The following is a 17,557-nucleotide window of genomic DNA, read 5'->3' on the forward strand; positions in this document are numbered from 1 at the left end:
GACCAGTTTCCCAGAATGACTGATGGGCAATACAGAGGGACTTGAAACTAATCCTGTCCCTGACAGGGAGCCAGTGCAGTGTTATTAGTCCAGGTTTGGCGGAGAGCCTACGGGAATTTGAAGTAGGGTGCGGGCCGCACAGTTTTGAATAACTTGCAGTTTCCGCAGTGTGAAGTCAGGAGCTCCAAGATAGAGTGCATTTCCAAAATCCAGCCTAGAATGGATCAATCCCTGTACGACAGTTTGTTTGGCCTTGAATGGTAGCAGGGGGAGAATCCTCCTTAACATTCTGAGAAGGCCAAAACAGGTGGCAGATAGCTTGACAGCCTGATAGTCTAACGTTAGGGACCTATCCAGCCAGATGCCCAGGCTCTTAATGGCATTCTTGGGGGCTGGAGGGGGACCCAGACAGGCTGGCCAAATCGAGCCCACCAAGGATGGGGCCAAGCGGCCCAGCAGCATGGCCTCTGTCTTGTCCCCATTAAGTTTGAGACAATACAGGGTCATCCAGCTGTTTACTTCCCTTAGGCAGCCCGCCAGATCTACCGTGGCCGCAGAGCCCTCTGTCCGAGTCAGAGAGACCACCAGCTGGGTACCGTCCGCATAGGTAACGATCTTAATACCATATGGATGGACGATCCCAGCCAGCGGCCTCATATAAACGTTAAACAACGTTGGGCTAAGCGAGGAGCCCTGCGGGACTCCACAGCCCAGAGGTCTGCTAGTGGAGGTGGTATTTCCCTCAAAGACCTGAACAGTTCTATCACTCAGGAATGACCTGAGCCACTTCAACGCTCCTCCCTGAATCCAGATGTCATAGAGACGCTGCAATAAGATTTCATGATTTACAGTGTCAAAACGGCACTCAGATCGAGGAGAATGACTGTCACCGATCCCCCCATGATCTAAGATACCTCTAGTTTCCTCCAGAACTGCCAGCAAGGCAGATTCCGTCCCATGTTTGGGGCGGAAACCCATTTGTGAAGGGTCAAGCAACTGATTATTTTCTAGAAAATTAGTCACAAGACTGTTGATGTATTTCTCCAATATCTTGCTGACCCAAGGGAGCAGGGAAATGGGACAGTAATTACTGAAGTTATTAATGTCCATGTTGGGTTTCTTCACGAGTGCCCTCATCCTAGCCTCTTTCCATGCTGGTGGGACCGTGTTAGTTGAGATTGAGGCATTAAGTACCTCCAACATGACAGGAAGGATAGTGTGGCCAACGGCCTTTAAAGAGCTCGGAGGAGCAGGATCACAGGTGGAGCCTGATTTAACCTGTGCCATTAAAGTGGCCAGTAGGTCCGAGTGTAGCAAAGGGAACTCAGCCAGCACAGATGACAAGTTGCCTATTGTATCCTGCTTAGAATACGCCAAGATGTCTACTGAAGCGTTTGGAATGGTGGTTGAAAAGGATGAGTAGATGAGATCCACTTTGTTATAAAAAAAGTCCGCTAGATCATTACAGCAAGCTTGTAAGTCTTCACTATTTACGGGGAGCTAGGGAAGTTTAGTGAGACTTTTTACAATCAGATAGATCTCCTTAGAGTTGAAGCTGGCTTCGGAAATCTTTTTTGTATAGTACAGGGCTTGTGCTTTCTTTATTTCCTTCTTGTAGTCCCTGATGGATTTTCTGTACAAGGTTTTATCTGGGTCAGTATAACCCAGGCGCCATTTCCTCTCTAACCTTTGGCACTTGCGTTTAATATCCCTGAACTCCTCAGAATACCAGGGGGCCGAGGTCCTAGATCTCTTTACCAAGGTTTTCTTAACTGGGAGTATGATATTCAGCGATTTGGTTATCCAGTTGTTGAATTCATCATTAGCTACTACGGGATCTACGTTAATAGATGGTGTTGTGGCTTGTAGCTCATCGGCCCACTTATCTAAAGTTCGGACCAGTTTCGTGCGTCCCGTAATCCTGGCATCAGAGCAGGGGGTTTATGAGTGTTCCAAAATCGAGGGACTAGCCAGTGGTCAGTCCACGGGAGCGCAGGGAACCTGCTTTGCATGTTTGCCCCATTTTTGATCAGTAATATAATAAGGTCCCAGAAGAAAAATATTGCTCTTTTATTTATGTTGCCAGATTCTAGTATGGCATGGAGCTGATAATTAAATATGATTTTCTGTTCATTTGTTAGCTTGGCAACACTGAGAGTGCGCTGGTAATAATTTAGGAATAGATAGCTCTAAAATTCTTTTGAAGTGTTTTCTTCATATATTTGTTTTTTGATATGTACAGTGAATTGGGAAAAAATATCTGTTTTGTTGATATTCTCATTATTCTCAACAACCTCAGCATAAAAAAAAGGCAGCTACATCAGTAATATGCTCGGAAGATGGAAACTGCATTTGTGCTTCCTTAAGTCTAGTATTTATTTTCCCAGTACTTTATAAGTAGGATGTCCTGGATTTGCCAGAACAGTCCCGATTTCTGCCCCATGTCACAGCAGATTTTAGTAAATTTAGCACATGCCCCAAATCGGGTCAACTGAAAATAAGGGAGTGAAGTTTTCACGCCATGCTTATCAGAAAGCAATTCAATTAACGCACATGGTACTGGATTTAAAAGTTGCATTTAATTTATTCCCTTAGGGGGACATGCATCAAGCCTGGCCGATTTGCAGAATTGGCCCGTTTGCGAATGGAAAAAGGCCTTTTCCAATGCAGGTACCTTTTGTCATTTGCTATTTTGGTAATCAGATTTATCTAAATTGCGAATGCATTTAGGGAATCGCAACTTGCGATTCCGTAATGCCAAGGCGTTTATGCCTTTCCTAAATACGAACTGTGCAATTAGGAAACGCTAATTACTATCAACTTCAAGTTGATGGCAATTTGTGCATGCTTCGAAAAATGCACAAAAATGCATTTTTCGAAGCATGCCATGTAGCGCACTTTGCTTCATATGCGCACACTTACTTTTTTGGGGGGGGGTGCTTCAGGGGGGCCTTAGGCCCCCGACACCCTTGGATTTCCATTTGTAATTTACGATTACCAATTTGGTAATTGCAGTTTGCAAATGCATTACCATTCATTCCTATGGGCCTGCAGGCCCATAGGAAAGAAAGGAGTCACATTAGCTAATAGCGATTCGCAACTACCGAATCGCTATTAGCCAATGTTAAGGAATCACACATTTGATTCCAATTCCTACATGCATAGGCATTTGCACATGACCAGCATTAGGAGGACCAGGACAAAGGAGACCAGGAATATCACTATGGAGCCCAGGAGGAGCAGGCCCAGGAAGTCTCACACCAAGGCAAAGAAAACCAGATGACCAGGGGAATCAGAACAAAGAGGACATAAAAATCCGAGATCAGAAAAGCACAAAAGGTAATGAAAATAATGTTCTGTCTAATCACTTTTGCCCACAATGCCATCCCAGTTTGGACCCAGCCATTTGCAACCCAAGACCGGTTTCACCATGTTTGGGGCTCTTCAGTCATCTTTAGCTTGACTCCAGTGCGCCATGAGAGAGGACCCATGACTGAGCATACATATAGCCACTTGGACCATTACAACAAACTCACAAAAGGTGATGAGAGGATGCTTGCAATATATCTAACCACTGGCAATTGTTCTGGATAGCTTTCCAACCCATTGTTCTTTTGCCCACCATGCCACCTGCAAATCAATCTTGACCCTGCTTCAATAGGAACAGCACAATAGGTACTTATTGCTTCCTTACCTTTTCTAGTTATACACCCCAGAGAAGGTGTACAACATTTTTCGGCAACTATCACTAGTGAAAGAGTAGGTGATCCTGCCTATAATGACTGAATCTGTAATGTTACCTTAAATGTGCAAGATTTTAAAACCCAAGGGCAAGTTTGCACTGGCATGATATGATGATGCTTTCCTGCCTGCAAGATTGCTTATGGTGTCTGGTTTGCCAAATGACCATGGCCTATATTCTGAGTTGCCTAATTTCTGCTGTGCCATGATAAAAAAAAGCTTACTGAGTATTGCAGTCAGCCTATTTTATTGATGTTGTCATTGCACCAGTGTGAGACTCATATTGTAGGTTTCCTTGAGTCTGCTGACCAGGACAAGGGATATAAAAACAGCATACCATTTCAGAGTTCAAAGTAATGTCCTTTAATCCTGACGCGTTTCAGAGCACTATGGCTCCTTCATCAGAGGAAAATGGTGTTCAACAGCTTAAACGGCTTGAAAGTATTTATGCACATGCACTCATTTCATGGCTCACAGGTGTGCGGTTCTCCCGGCATGCTGGTACTTGTAGTCACTGATAGCAAGTCACGTATTTTCAATAGGCACCGTTGACAAACACCATCTGTTCAAAACATAACACTCATACCCATGTGGGCCTCCGGGCCGGAATGCTGCTTCTAATCAAGTCCTGTCCACTGTACCCTATTGCAAACACAAAACTTTTCATGTCAAAGGCCCCGCTCCTGCTGTGTCATCTTCCCTGCGGAAGGGCATACGTGACATACATATGCATTGCCCGCATGTGTGGGGGGTGTCGGGCGTGTAAGCGTCCGTAGAATACTGCTATGATACGATTTAATTTTTAAATGTGGATGTCTAACACGTTTCCATATGTACATGTTCATGGTCTTTGGACCGTGATTTACAAGTTGTGTGGATATCTAGGTGTGTACATACATGTGCGTGTCTATGTACAAATACCAGATTACTTCACGTCTCTACGTGTGCTAGTTCCCTGTGCAGTGTTCATGCACGGTGTCTGTTTTAACATACGTACGCAGTTTGTACCCGTGTGCATACATTCACACAGTTCTGTACAAAGCTCTTCTGCACCTAAACAGAAGTAGGGAGCGCTATCCAATGTGACAGCAGCGTACATGCGGGCAGGGCACACTGTGCATGGATAGGTTTGTGTCTGTCTGTCAGTGCGTCTACTTTTTGTGCCTGCACAGAGAGTGCTGCGCTGCTGCTGTGGGTCCCTGCGAAGGGCGCCTGCGGTTCATTTGTAGTTTTGTAAGTGCAGCGACAATTTCAGAGCGAGGAAGGCTAAAAAGCTGGCAAGTGTTGAATACCCCGTGCACACAACTCCTCAAAGTGTCTGCCTTCTCTGATGAGCAGTTTACCTCACCCGGGCACCCAGACATTAGAGGCCGAGTAGGCACAGAGATCTCAGAGGTCTGGGCAGGCAGAGCGCAAGCAGATGAGCAGGGTGGCTGAAGCAGGCAGCAGAGAGGGCAGATGAAGGAGCAGGCAGAGTGCTGAGCAGGCAGGGAGCCCACGCGGAAGAGTAGGGTTGATGGATCAGGCAGCAGGGAGGACAGAAGCCTGAACAGGCAGAGTCCAATTTCATGGTTTTGTTTATTTTTTATAAAAACACCCTGTATGAACGTTGTAACATCATACTTTGTCAATTAGCCAGGATATAGAGTCATGCAGGGATGTTTATAGTATGAGCTGGGGTTTCATTTCCTGGTATATAGGAATTTCAGTGCAAATAGTTTTTGTCCTAAGAGGTAGGAGGTTTCTCAATTTATGATTAAGCCAGTGGTGAGCACATTTCAAGGGAGAATTTCTAAGCAAGAAAAACTGGTTGATGATATTAATGAATCTTATATTGCCTAGTGGCCCCAAGAAGCATGGACTGCCATTACCAATGATGGATGGTGTGTCTGTCATTACCAATAATGGGTAGTCTGTTTACCATTACCAATGGTTGATAGCGTGTCTTCCATTGTCACTGTTTGATAGTGTGTCTGCCATTGCCAGCGGTTGGTAGTGTGTCTGCCATTATCGTTGGTTGATAGTGTGTCTGCCATTACCATTAGTTGACAGCGTGTCTGCCATTACCTTTGGTTGATAGAGTGTTTGCCATTACCGTTGGTTGACAGCGTGTCTGCCATTACCGTTGGGTGACAGCGTGTCTGCCATTACCTTTGGTTGATAGCGTGTCTGCCATTACCGTTGGTTGACAGCGTGTCTGCCATTACCGTTGGTTGACAGCGTGTCTGCCATTACCGTTGGTTGACAGAGTGTCTGCCATTACCGTTGGTTGACAGCGTGTCTGCCATTACCGTTGGTTGACAGCGTGTCTGCCATTACCTTTGGTTGACAGCGTGTCTGCCATTACCTTTGGTTGACAGAGTGTCTGCCATTACCGCTGGTTGACAGCGTGTCTGCCATTATCTTTGGTTGACAGAGTGTCTGCCATCACTGTTGGTTGACAGCGTGTCTGCCATTAACGTTGGTTGACAACGTGTCTGCCATTACCTTTGGTTGACAGCGTGTCTGCATTACCGTTGGTTGACAGCGTGTCTGCATTACCGTTGGTTGACAGCGTGTCTGCCATTACCTTTGGTTGACAGAGTGTCTGCCATTACCGTTGGTTGACAGCGTGTCTGCCATTACCGTTGGTTGACAGCGTGTCTGCCATTATCTTTGGTTAACAGCGTGTCTGCCATTACCTTTGGTCGACAGCATGTCTGCCATTACCGTTGGTTGACAGCGTGTCTGTCATTACCTTTGGTTGAGAGAGTGTCTGCCATTATCGTTGGTTGACAGCGTGTCTGCCATTACCGTTGGTTGACAATGTGTCTGCCACTACCTTTGGTTGACAGCATGTCTGCCGTTACCTTTGGTTGACAGCGTGTCTGCCAGTACCTTTGGTTGATAGAGTGTCTGCCATTTCCATTGGTTGACAGCGTGTCTGCCATTACCGTTGGTTGACAGCGTGTCTGCCATTACCGTTGGTTGACAGCGTGTCTGCCATTACCTTTGGTTGATAGCATGTCTGCCATTACCGTTGGTTGATAGCGGGTCTGCCATTTCCAACAGTGGGCAGTGTGCCTGCTATAAGCAATGATTTCCAGTGTGTCTGCTGACTGTGTGGTGGAAGTCTGTTTACCACAATAGCGTTGGTTAACAGCTTGTCTGCCATTACCTTTGGTTGACAGCATGCCTGCCATTACCGTTGGTTGACAGAGTGTCTGCCATTACCGTTGGTTGACAGTGTGTCTGCCATTACCGTTGGTTGACAGCGTGTCTGCCATTACCGTTGGTTGACAGCGTGTCTGCCATTACCGTTGGTTGACAGCATGTCTGCCACTACCTTTGGTTGACAGCGTGTCTGCTATTAACTTTGGTCGATAGCGTGTCTGCCATTACCTTTGGTTGACAGTGTGTCTGCCATTACCCTTGGTTGACAGAGAGTCTGCCATTACCGTTGGTTGACAGCGTGTTTGCCATTACCGTTGGTTGACAGCGTGTCTGCCATTACCGTTGGTTGACAGTGTGTCTGCCATTACCTTTGGTCGATAGCGTGTCTGCCATTACCATTGGTTGATAGCGTGTCTGCCATTTCCAACAGTGGGCAGTGTGCCTGCTATAAGCAATGATTTCTAGTGTGTCTGCTGACCGTGTGGTGGAAGTCTATTTACCACAGTAGCAGGGAGACCCCGATTCCTAGGGTTGGAGCTGGGCCTGAAGACGAAGTTGCTGTCTGGAAGATTTCCAGCGACTGTCATGTTTGAGATTTCCGCTGGAAGGGAAGGTGTTTGATGATGCTGTCATGGGAAGCTCATTTGGATAAAGTGTTTTTTTTTTGTGAAAATCTTTTTATTGATTTTTAGAAAACAACCATAAACGTGGTACACATGTTGTCATATACATACAGCTATTTCAATGTGTCATAAACATACATTTAGTGTTCGTCTTGCAAATCAATTATTTCCTGTTACATTGTTCAACGTTGTTATATCAGAACAAACCAGTCAGATAAATTACACACCCATTATAAAAGAAATGAAACAATAGAAACCCAGGGACTAGAACAGGTCATATTGAGGAAAGGGTAGGTGGGCAAGGGGGCACCTCTACCACAACCCAACAGGTCAACCACTAGTGAGGCAGCTAGCACCCAAACCCTCCCTCAGGTCTAGTCCAGCTGGTGTAACCAACTCCTGATAGTCCACATTGACATTTAATAGTTCCTGCTCTCGAACAGGCTTACTCCGCCCCGGAAGGACTGCTCGGAGAGTGGGACAATAGATAACATTGCAGTGGTACCCAAATATCGCGGGGGCCTTGATGTAGGTGGCAGAAGTTCCGCATAGATCGTCTGCTGTTCCTGACAATATATTAGATCATGAAGCCACAGCTTAAACTTGGGTGCTCTCCCTCTTCCCCAGTGGCATGCCACTCCCCTTTTAGCTTGAAGCAACGCCAAGGCCACAAATTTACGATGTTCCGCCCTTAGCCGCTCCACTTACCCCCAATAAAGCCATCAGTGGGGACATGTCAATCCGGGCATTAATCATAGTGGACAGAGCCTGAAAAATCTGCGCCGAATACTTATATATCTCCGGACAGCCTCATGCCAAGTGCAGGAAGTCAGCGCCTTCAACATGACACCTATCACACGAGTCGGTATCCCTCAATTTGTATCTATACATTCTGGCTGGGCTGCCTATGAGGCAAAGAACATCTTTCAAAATGCTGTGCATCGCTCATAAAACTTTGCATAATACTGGTCCTTACATCCTGCGGAACAGAATCAAGCTCTATGCCCCAGTTCGGAACTTACGTTCACAAGCCACAGCTAAAGCAGTCACCACACGAATAAAATTATCCAGGATGGGTGGACGTGCCTTTTCGCACCTTGCCGCTAAGTGTTGGAATGACTTGCCTATCGATCTACGTTGTACTGATTGTTACCTCACTTTCAGAAAAAAACTAAAAACTGCATTATTCCCTAAATAGAATGATAGTAGTCCCTGGGAATTTGCTTATGGTTTACTGTTCAATTTTAGCGCCGTGATATCCTTGTTGGATGAGTGTCGCGCTTTAGAAGTACATATAACAATAACAATAACAATAACAATAATATAGTCTTTGTAGGAATTTATAGTGGATAATCCTAAACCTACTGCTAGCTGAAATTCGCTCAGTCTGCAGCTAGCAGAATTCCCACTGTTTATCCGTCAGAGTTATACCCAGTTCGAGGTCCCACCTTTCCCTTGCCTTTGCAGGTTGCTCAATCTTCTGTGTGTGTACTGCTTTGTATAGTATTGACACCAGCCGTTTAGCCTTCTCGTTCCGAAGTGTCAGCTGTAGCGGTGTAAAAGTCGGTGGCTCTGAAGGGAAATCAGGAGTAATAGAGCGAATTCCCTGCCGCTGGCGAATGTATAGGAAGGTTTCTAGGGGTGTTTGTGTTATATTCTGGAACACGTGTGCCACTGTGCGGAATAACCCCTCTTGATACATGTCCCCCCAGTTGTGTATCCTAGTGCGATCTTTAAACTTGTGGAAAAGTGTCTCCTGAAGAAGAGGCATGGCGGGATGATATACCAGCGGTAACAATGGTGAGTAAAGCATAGGCGCATCCAACATCTTACTCACATGTGCCCAGGCCACCACCGTGCAACTCACTGTGGTCGGCGTCTTATCCCGCGTGGGGGTCGGAATGTACACCGCCGCCTCAATGGGGAAGGGAAGAGTGAGCCAATGCTCCGCCGCCACCTGGTGCATATAACGTGGTTGATGCACCCAAAAATGGGCATAATGCGCATGTACGCTGTAATAGTTTAATTCAAAATTAGGTACACCAAATCCACCCTGAGAATAGGGCCTCGTCAATACATCCTACCGTAATCTTGCGGTTTTACCCCCCCCACACTAATCGCGTCATTTCTGACCGCAACTGTTTAAAAAAGAATGACCCAGGGTGAAAGGGTATATTAAGAAACATATACAATAGTTGAAATAATATAACCATCTTTACCAAAGACACACGCCCGCCATGGAGAGAGGAGGGTAATCCATTTTGATATATTATCCGCAATTCGAACCATAGCGGTCCCGTAATTAAGACGCATCAATTCATCTCTATCCCTCGTCACACGGATGCCTAAATATTTCAGTTCATCCTCGCACCATGCCATCGGATAGTCCAATGGAAAGCGACTCATTGCATCAGTAAGGGGAAAGATACTGGACTTACCCCAGTTTATCTGGACCCCTGAAAGCAATCCAAACACTATAAATTCTCGAAGGATAATATTTAAGTTCTGTTGGGGGTTTCGTATGTAGAGTGTAATGTCGTCCGCATAGAGGGAAACCAATATCTGCCTCATGTTGCATTGCAATGCTCTGTCACGGTGGTGCTGACGCAATTTAGCCACCAGTGGTTCCACCGCGATCGCGAACAACAGGGGAGACAGGGGGCAACCCTGCCTCGTACCTCTCGTTATTGAATAACCCTCAGAAGTTTTGCCATTAATCACTATTCTAGCTGTAGGTGAGCAATACAACAAACGTATCCAGGAAAGGAAAAGGGTGGGAATCCCATTCGGGACATCACACCAAATAAATAGTACCACTCAATGGAGTCTAAAGCCTTTGTGGCATCCAGGAAAACTGCTGCCAAAGGTAACTACGAAGAAACGTTATTCAATATTGTGAATAGGGTCCGCAAGTTATGGGATATTGCATGCCCGGGCACAAATCCCGACTGGTCAGGCAGTATTAAATGTTCCATGAGTAGACTGAGACGATTAGCTATGAGCTTAGCTAATATTTTAACATCACAATTGAGCAGTGACAGGGGTCTATACGAATCACAGTGGTGCGGTGTTTTCCCTGGTTTTAATAGGGAGACGATGATCGCCTCTCTCATGGAAGGGGGAAGACGCCCTACCTTCAGTGCATCCTCATAGACCTCACACAGTATAGGTTTTATAAAACTCGACTGGGATACCATCCGACCCCGTGGGCTTACCCAACTGCTTATGCATGATGGCTTCCCTGACCTCGTCAAGCTCGAACGGGGCACACACAAATGTCCGCTGTGTATCGTTCAACCACCCCAGCGATATATCGTCCAAATATGCATCTAGGTTCAATTTTCCCATCCTAGTGGTTGTATACAATGCCGTGTAGTGCTCAGTGAAGGCATTAAGTATGGTCACAGTGTACATATATACAATGCCGTCCAACCCTTCCAATTCTAGGATTACATTAGAGCCTCATGACCTCCGAATCGTCTCTGCCAGTGCCTTCGCAGGCCTCTCCCCCTCGCCATAGCGGCGGGCCCTCTAATACTTCCCTCAAAATCTCGCCTCTCTGCGAGCCTCATACATGTAGGCTGTGAGTTTCGATCTAAACTGAGATTGTGTTATGCCATCCGGCCTAGTAACTAATCTGCTCTCCAATGACTTAAGCTCGGTCTCAAGTGTACGTAACGTGTTCAAAATATCTTTAAGCATCCCAGCACCCTTTGCTATGCAAAAGCCTTGTAACGGCACTTTGAAAGCTTCCCAGATAATTTCTACGCTATCTACCGAATCCTTATTACGTATGAAAAAATCTTTGATCTCCACTCTGAGCTCCTCCTGAAACACAGTGTCTAGTAGTATGGTAGGTTGCAACCTCCAGCTGCTTCTGGGAGGACCATAATCTGTGGAGGACAATGTAAGCCATACCGGTGCATGATCCGAGTAAGTCCTGGCTAAGTGTTGCACTTGTAAAATCGCCGGACACAGCCCGACACTCAAGAAAATATAGTCCAGTCTCCCCCATGTCGCCGCCTGCGCAGTAAAGTGGGTACCCTCTAGGTCGTTAGGGTGCAAGTGTCTCCACGCATCTATCAGATTGTGGTCCGTGAGTGTGGAATGCAGCATGGCACAGGCTTTTGTGTAATGATGGGGAGCTGGTTGGGACCTATCAATATCCGGACTCCGCGCAATGTTAAAGTCACCTCCCCACACAATATGGTTGGACCCAATGTCCACAATCTATGCCCATAGTTCTGTAAAGTAGTGGGGGCCGTCCACATTAGGACCATAACAGCAGGCCAGGGTAACAGAATCAGACCCCAACCTCCCCCAAGTCAGGCAATATCTCCCCTGGGCAACCCACGTGGCTCCTGCTAGTGTGAACGGAGTGCCCCTCTTAACCAGAATCGCCACACCTCTCGCATAGGAAGAGAAAGAAGAAAAGATCCTGTGTGCCGCCCATTTACAAGCAAATGTGATGTTACGTCTTGGGTTGAAGTGTGTCTCCTGCAGCATTGCTACGTATACCTGGTGTCTGTCAAGATAGGATAGTATTTGGCGTCTCTTACGCGGGTCACGCAGCCCCCGTACGTTCCATGTAATTATGTTTAGTTTAGTGCTATCAATGAGGGTCATGAGCTAGGCCTTGTACATCTCTACAGTGCTCCATCGGATAGCATTGCCGCTGTTCCAGATCTACCACCTTTAGTCGCTCAACAACTGCGGCTCCAGTACAACAAGGACATTTCAAAGTAATATTAATCTTTGTGTACGACCATACAGTAAATCCCTTAGATGTGCTTATTGACAACCACATGTACCAAATAACCCCCTCAAACAAACCCCCCACAGACCTACGTCTATTCAACAAGAACTGCAAATTCCCTCCCCCCACACACTGAAGCAACCCAATCTTGCCAGAATCCCACGTCCACCCTCCCACCCTGCATCCAAATTGGAACCCCACTTCCGTTACCCTCCCCTCATAGTTCAAAACTTGTACTTCCCTGGGGTAATACCCATAGGGGGACCTTCTAGACAGCTACGCAGTCTCCTCGCTCCCCTTAAGTTCTCCTCCGACGGCGCTGCCGGCCCTATCATGAGGAGGGGGAGCATGCCTTGAACCACAAAAACATGTAAACAATTGAGCCATACTGGAAGGATCTCACCTCGCATCAGCTAGATTGTCCGACCCAGCCTACCAATCCGTAATAGTTCTCTTGGATGTGTGCAGATTACTTTGCTGGAGTCAGTCATTCCAGATCCTCATTTTCATTCATGTCACCATTCCGCTGCGAGGCCTCCAGTCACACTCCACTCCGGTTTGCTCGTTTCAATGTTCAGAGGAAGTCTTCGACTTGCTGGGGAGACGTGAAGAATCGCTGCTTCCCTTGGTGCGTCACTCTGAGTTTTGCTGGGTAGAGGAGTGCGTAATCAATTTGCTCCGATCGCAACTTCCGCTTGACTTCCACAAGCACTGCAGCGCTCTTCTTGCACGATAGGTGTGAAGTCTGGATATATGGAAAAGATGTTACCATCATATGTCAACTTCTGCTTGTTTCTCGCAGCTCTGAGGGCTACATCCCTGTATCTATACTTAAGTAATCGTGCAATTATAGGTCGTGGGGGGCTTCCCGGCACCGGATGTGGACCGAGGGTTCTGTGTGCCCTTTCCACTATGAACTGCGAGGAAAAGGCGCCTTTGCCTATGGACTCCAGCAGTAGTTTTTCTATATAGTCCTCCATTCTACCAGTATTTGTCGATTCTGGTATGCCTATGACGCGTATGTTGTTGCGCCGACTGCGCGCTTCCAAGGCCTCGTTTTTTGTGGCTATGACGGGTAGCAGTTTATCTATTCTCGTAAGTTGCACTCTATGGGTTGCAGTGACGTCATCTGATTCTGATATGTGTCCTACCGCCTCCTTAATGCAGTCTTCGTGGCCATCTAGCTTATGTGCAATGGCATCCATCCTAGAGGACATCCGGTCCACCTTGTCCACCACTGTTGCAAATCCTTGCCGCATCTCTTGTAGTATATTGGCCATGTCCAAGGCCTGTGAATTGGCTCCCCCTCCAGCGCGCTCAGCCAAGTCCTGCTCCTGGTCGTCAGCAGTAGATTTGCTTCCCTTTTTGCAGCTTCGAAATTTAGTTTTGGTTGACGAGTGTCGGGCTTCCCCATATTTCAGCAGGAGTGCGACGCCTTCTGCGTATGTATCAGGAGTAATCAAGGCAACCACCAGTCTAGGGTGAAGTGTGAGGGCCAGCCCGAGTCACCACGTGGCCCTTTCGTCGTCAGCAGCTGATCCTGCCCCGTACTCTTGTCGTGTCAGCTTGCTCTGTCCAGTGCTTCTCAGCTGCTCTGACCTCACTTGGTCAGCTACTTGCCCAAGACTGTGTCCCGCTGAAGCATCACCTCATAATCGCCAGCTGCCTTCTCCACCAATGTATGGCGATTCACGGAGCTACTTGAGCCCCTTCCAAAGCCCTGTAGGGCACAACGGCAGCAGGTTGCTAAGTCCGTAAAACCGCAGCAGCGTGCGACATCCAGCACCCACAATATGGTGGGGGGAGTACAAGTGGCGACCCGGCAGTCACAGTCCCCGTCAAACCACCGCCCAATGCTCTGCCGCTCCAAGGGGGTTTATCGCGCCTGTCGCAGGTCGCTTCAGGTGCTGCGCACCGGCCAGTAAGGGTCTCACTCCTCTTGCACTCTCGTCTCAGCCGGCTATCCACGCACTGCCACTGCCCATCTCCCCTCTCGCCACGGGCATCACACAGACTGTTCCATACCGTAACCGAGGCGTGTAGGGGAAGAACACTGCTCAGTATCTTCGCGAAGCCTGTCTCCACACCTCAGAACGGCTCTCCTGCCAAAGGCGCTTTCCCCGCAGCCGCCGTGGTATGTCCGGCCTCCTCAGTATATTTATTATCCTGCACCGGTGTTCACTAGATCTTCACAGTGGGGGGGGACACGCGCCAATTCTCCACCGCTGCGCAATGTGGGCTCCCCACAAATTCAGCTACACAGTCCTCGCCGCCTCCGTCAGTATGTCCGCATCCATCAATCACATCGCAACACCATTATGGCTCTCAGCGAAGTCTCTCGGGCAGTGGCCTCATGGAAACCTGCGCCGCCACCCCCAGCAGTACTATCTCCATAAATGCCTCCTTGGCGTCATGTTGCACGGGCAGTCCGCCTCTGCGCCGTGACTCGGTCGTTAGCGATAACACTAACTCACTGTGTTGTTGCCGGACGTGCGGCCTGGTTGCCTCGTGGTAATCCCCGACCTTTCCCAGCCACTGCAGCCGAGTCACAGCTCCATGCAGGTCAGGCGGGCGGCGCGGCTCAGATTTCAGGAGCCCGCTGCTCTGGTTGTCTGCCGCCGATCCTTCCGCACTTCACTCCACTTGTAGCCGCAGGGTAGCGCCACCGATCTCTCAACAATTTAGCCCAATTAGCGCCCAATTGTTCAGGATAAGTGGAGGATATCAGTTCCAGGAAGCAGGAGCCTCACATCAGTGTGGCCATGCTGCTTGCGCGCTCTCTAGCGCCCCCCTCATTGGGGTAAAGTGTGGATTTTTTTGTTAGGGCTCATTTGACCTTTGCTAAGAAAATGTAAGTGATGTCCAAGATGGTTGTTGTGGCCTCAGGATGCATTAATGGTGTATTTTCTACTGAGGCCATTGTCAATGGTGATTAACATCTGAAGGATGAAAGGCTTAGATGGCCATGCTGGGATTCCAGGGCGATCTGCTGATTCCAGCTATCAGCAGTGAGGGCTTAACTTATTTCCCTTTTTTTAAAATCATTGTTATCTGTAGCCTCTGCTTTGACTTAACGAGCACGCTTTAGTGCCCTGACTTCAGAATCCGTTAGAGTCTTTGAACTACCAGCCACCAAGAACCCTTTTTGTATGCGTGTAGTTGACTTAGAAACCTGTGAAGGTGGGCAAAAAATAGTCACTACGAAACACTATTGTCAGGAAAGCACGGCCAACAGGGTGGCTACTGATGTGGCGCTTTCTGTACTGGATGGATGCAGTTGCTGCTTGTTCCAGCAGTCTCTCTCATCTCACCTGGTGGTACCACACGTCCTCCTCATATTTTGAAAGCCCTTGTGTAGCAAACACACCATGGGCCATCTGTTTCTATTGGACAGAAACCATTGAGTGGTGATGCGCTAGCACCTTTTTGGTTGGTACTATCACTTCGTCTGCTTTATCTTCCTTGCAGTTTTCACAGTCATTAGGCTGGTGGACAGCCGGAAAACTGTCACTTTTGAAAAGTTCAATATTATGGAAATGTTCATGTGTATGTTTGTTTAATTTCCAGCTGTTGTTTGGGATTGGTCTGTGTGGAATCCTTGTACACGCATTAGTCTGGTCCTCCTATGACTACTGCCTCCATAGTGTATGATCTTCAGCCTGTTTTTGGTTTCCGCGCCATTGTTCAATTAGGTAGACTAGTATTCTTAGAACATCCCATATTCACGAGAACATCAGAATACATCGGCTCTGCATGCAGCCATTGGACCTCGATGGAGCGAGTCGATGAGACGAGGTCCATGTGCCATCACGGGCTCAGCCTAGACTTGTCCAATTGAGATCGATGGTTCAGTGCGCAAACTGGGCTTTTGGCTTCTTCTCACATATTGACCCCACCAGTTGATCCAACTCACAGTAGGGCTTTGGTTCTCATGCACTGGATGATCGTCCTCCTCCAAGCCTCACAGACGCATTGCCTTTAATCCCACCTGTCTGCTCGCCATTTCACTACTGAAGCGTGAAGGAGAGCGCTGTCTAGATATGTGAATTTTACCTGTCTCCAGAAAAAAATTTATTTAGCAATTTTACCACTCTCTCCTTTTCTCATGAAGGCAAAATGTTCCAGTAGAGTTGCAGTCACTTCAGCAGGGTCTCTTATCTGGCAGTCGAGTGCTCGTAAAATTCCTTTGGCACATGATTGCAAAGTCCCTATCTCTATCTTCACGTCACTGGCTCAGATCTGGCAGGAGTCATCACTTTGCACGGGCCAATTTTCTTCTTCTTACTTTCATTTTTATGTTGAGCCTGCAGCAGCGCACATGCCCTGCACTGGCGAGACTTTTAGTAAGGGGCTTTGAAAAGCTCACCAGAGGCTCGTGCGTGTGTGGCCTATTGCTTGCCGTTACCCACACATGCGCCATATGTTTTGAATTATCGTGCCCAGACACAGGTGCGATAATTCAAAACATATGGTCTGGTGCTCGCTCTTGCGCGCGCGCCACTCACTCCATCATCATGGCTCATTAAGCGCATGGCTCGCGGGCACTCTTATAGCGCGCGCACATGGGCTGCGCGCCACTGCTCCTGCTAGTTTATAAGAATAAAGAGTGACCCGTTCAGTTTCTATGTGGTTGAACCGAAGTCTGTGCTCTTTACATGCTGTTTTAATTTAGCATCTCCTAACCTTCATGCTTCCGTCCTCCTCAATCATTTTCTGTCCACTCGCCATGTTGGGAGAGATGGCTCCATTTCATTTTTACCTCTGCCACTGCGACCTTCACATATGTTTTGGAATTGTTAATGAAGCAGCCTAAATATGCAAAGGGAACCCATGGTAATTAATTAATGTCTAAATAAAATAGTTTCCCTCGAATACAGCAGTCTTCAAGCACAACAAATCCATGTTCTATACTCGAACAATGGTGAAAGCTGCAGCGCTGGAAGACTTAATGGCCTGCTTTTCTTGTACGATTTAAGTGCAGAACTTTTCGTTTACATTTTGAGGATGGTATGGTGAGTGACTAGAATGCCTTGCCAAAACACCTGCATAGACACTGCTCATAAATGGATAAACATATTCAAGCAACAGTCTCCTCAAGTGTCCCTTCTGTCGCTCTTCTCCATTGAGGAGCAGAACATGTGGTGCATTTGGACCAGTCAACGCATGTGCTGTGTTTACTTACTTATTGCCTTTTTTAGAAACTTCTGAATGTGGGTTGAATGGGAGTATTTTTCTGTTTTTTCACTTATTTGTCCTACAGACACCACCCCAGACATTAGCTCAG

Source organism: Lissotriton helveticus, chromosome 3_2 (genome assembly GCF_964261635.1).
Source record: "Lissotriton helveticus chromosome 3_2, aLisHel1.1, whole genome shotgun sequence".
NCBI lineage: Eukaryota > Metazoa > Chordata > Amphibia > Caudata > Salamandridae > Lissotriton > Lissotriton helveticus.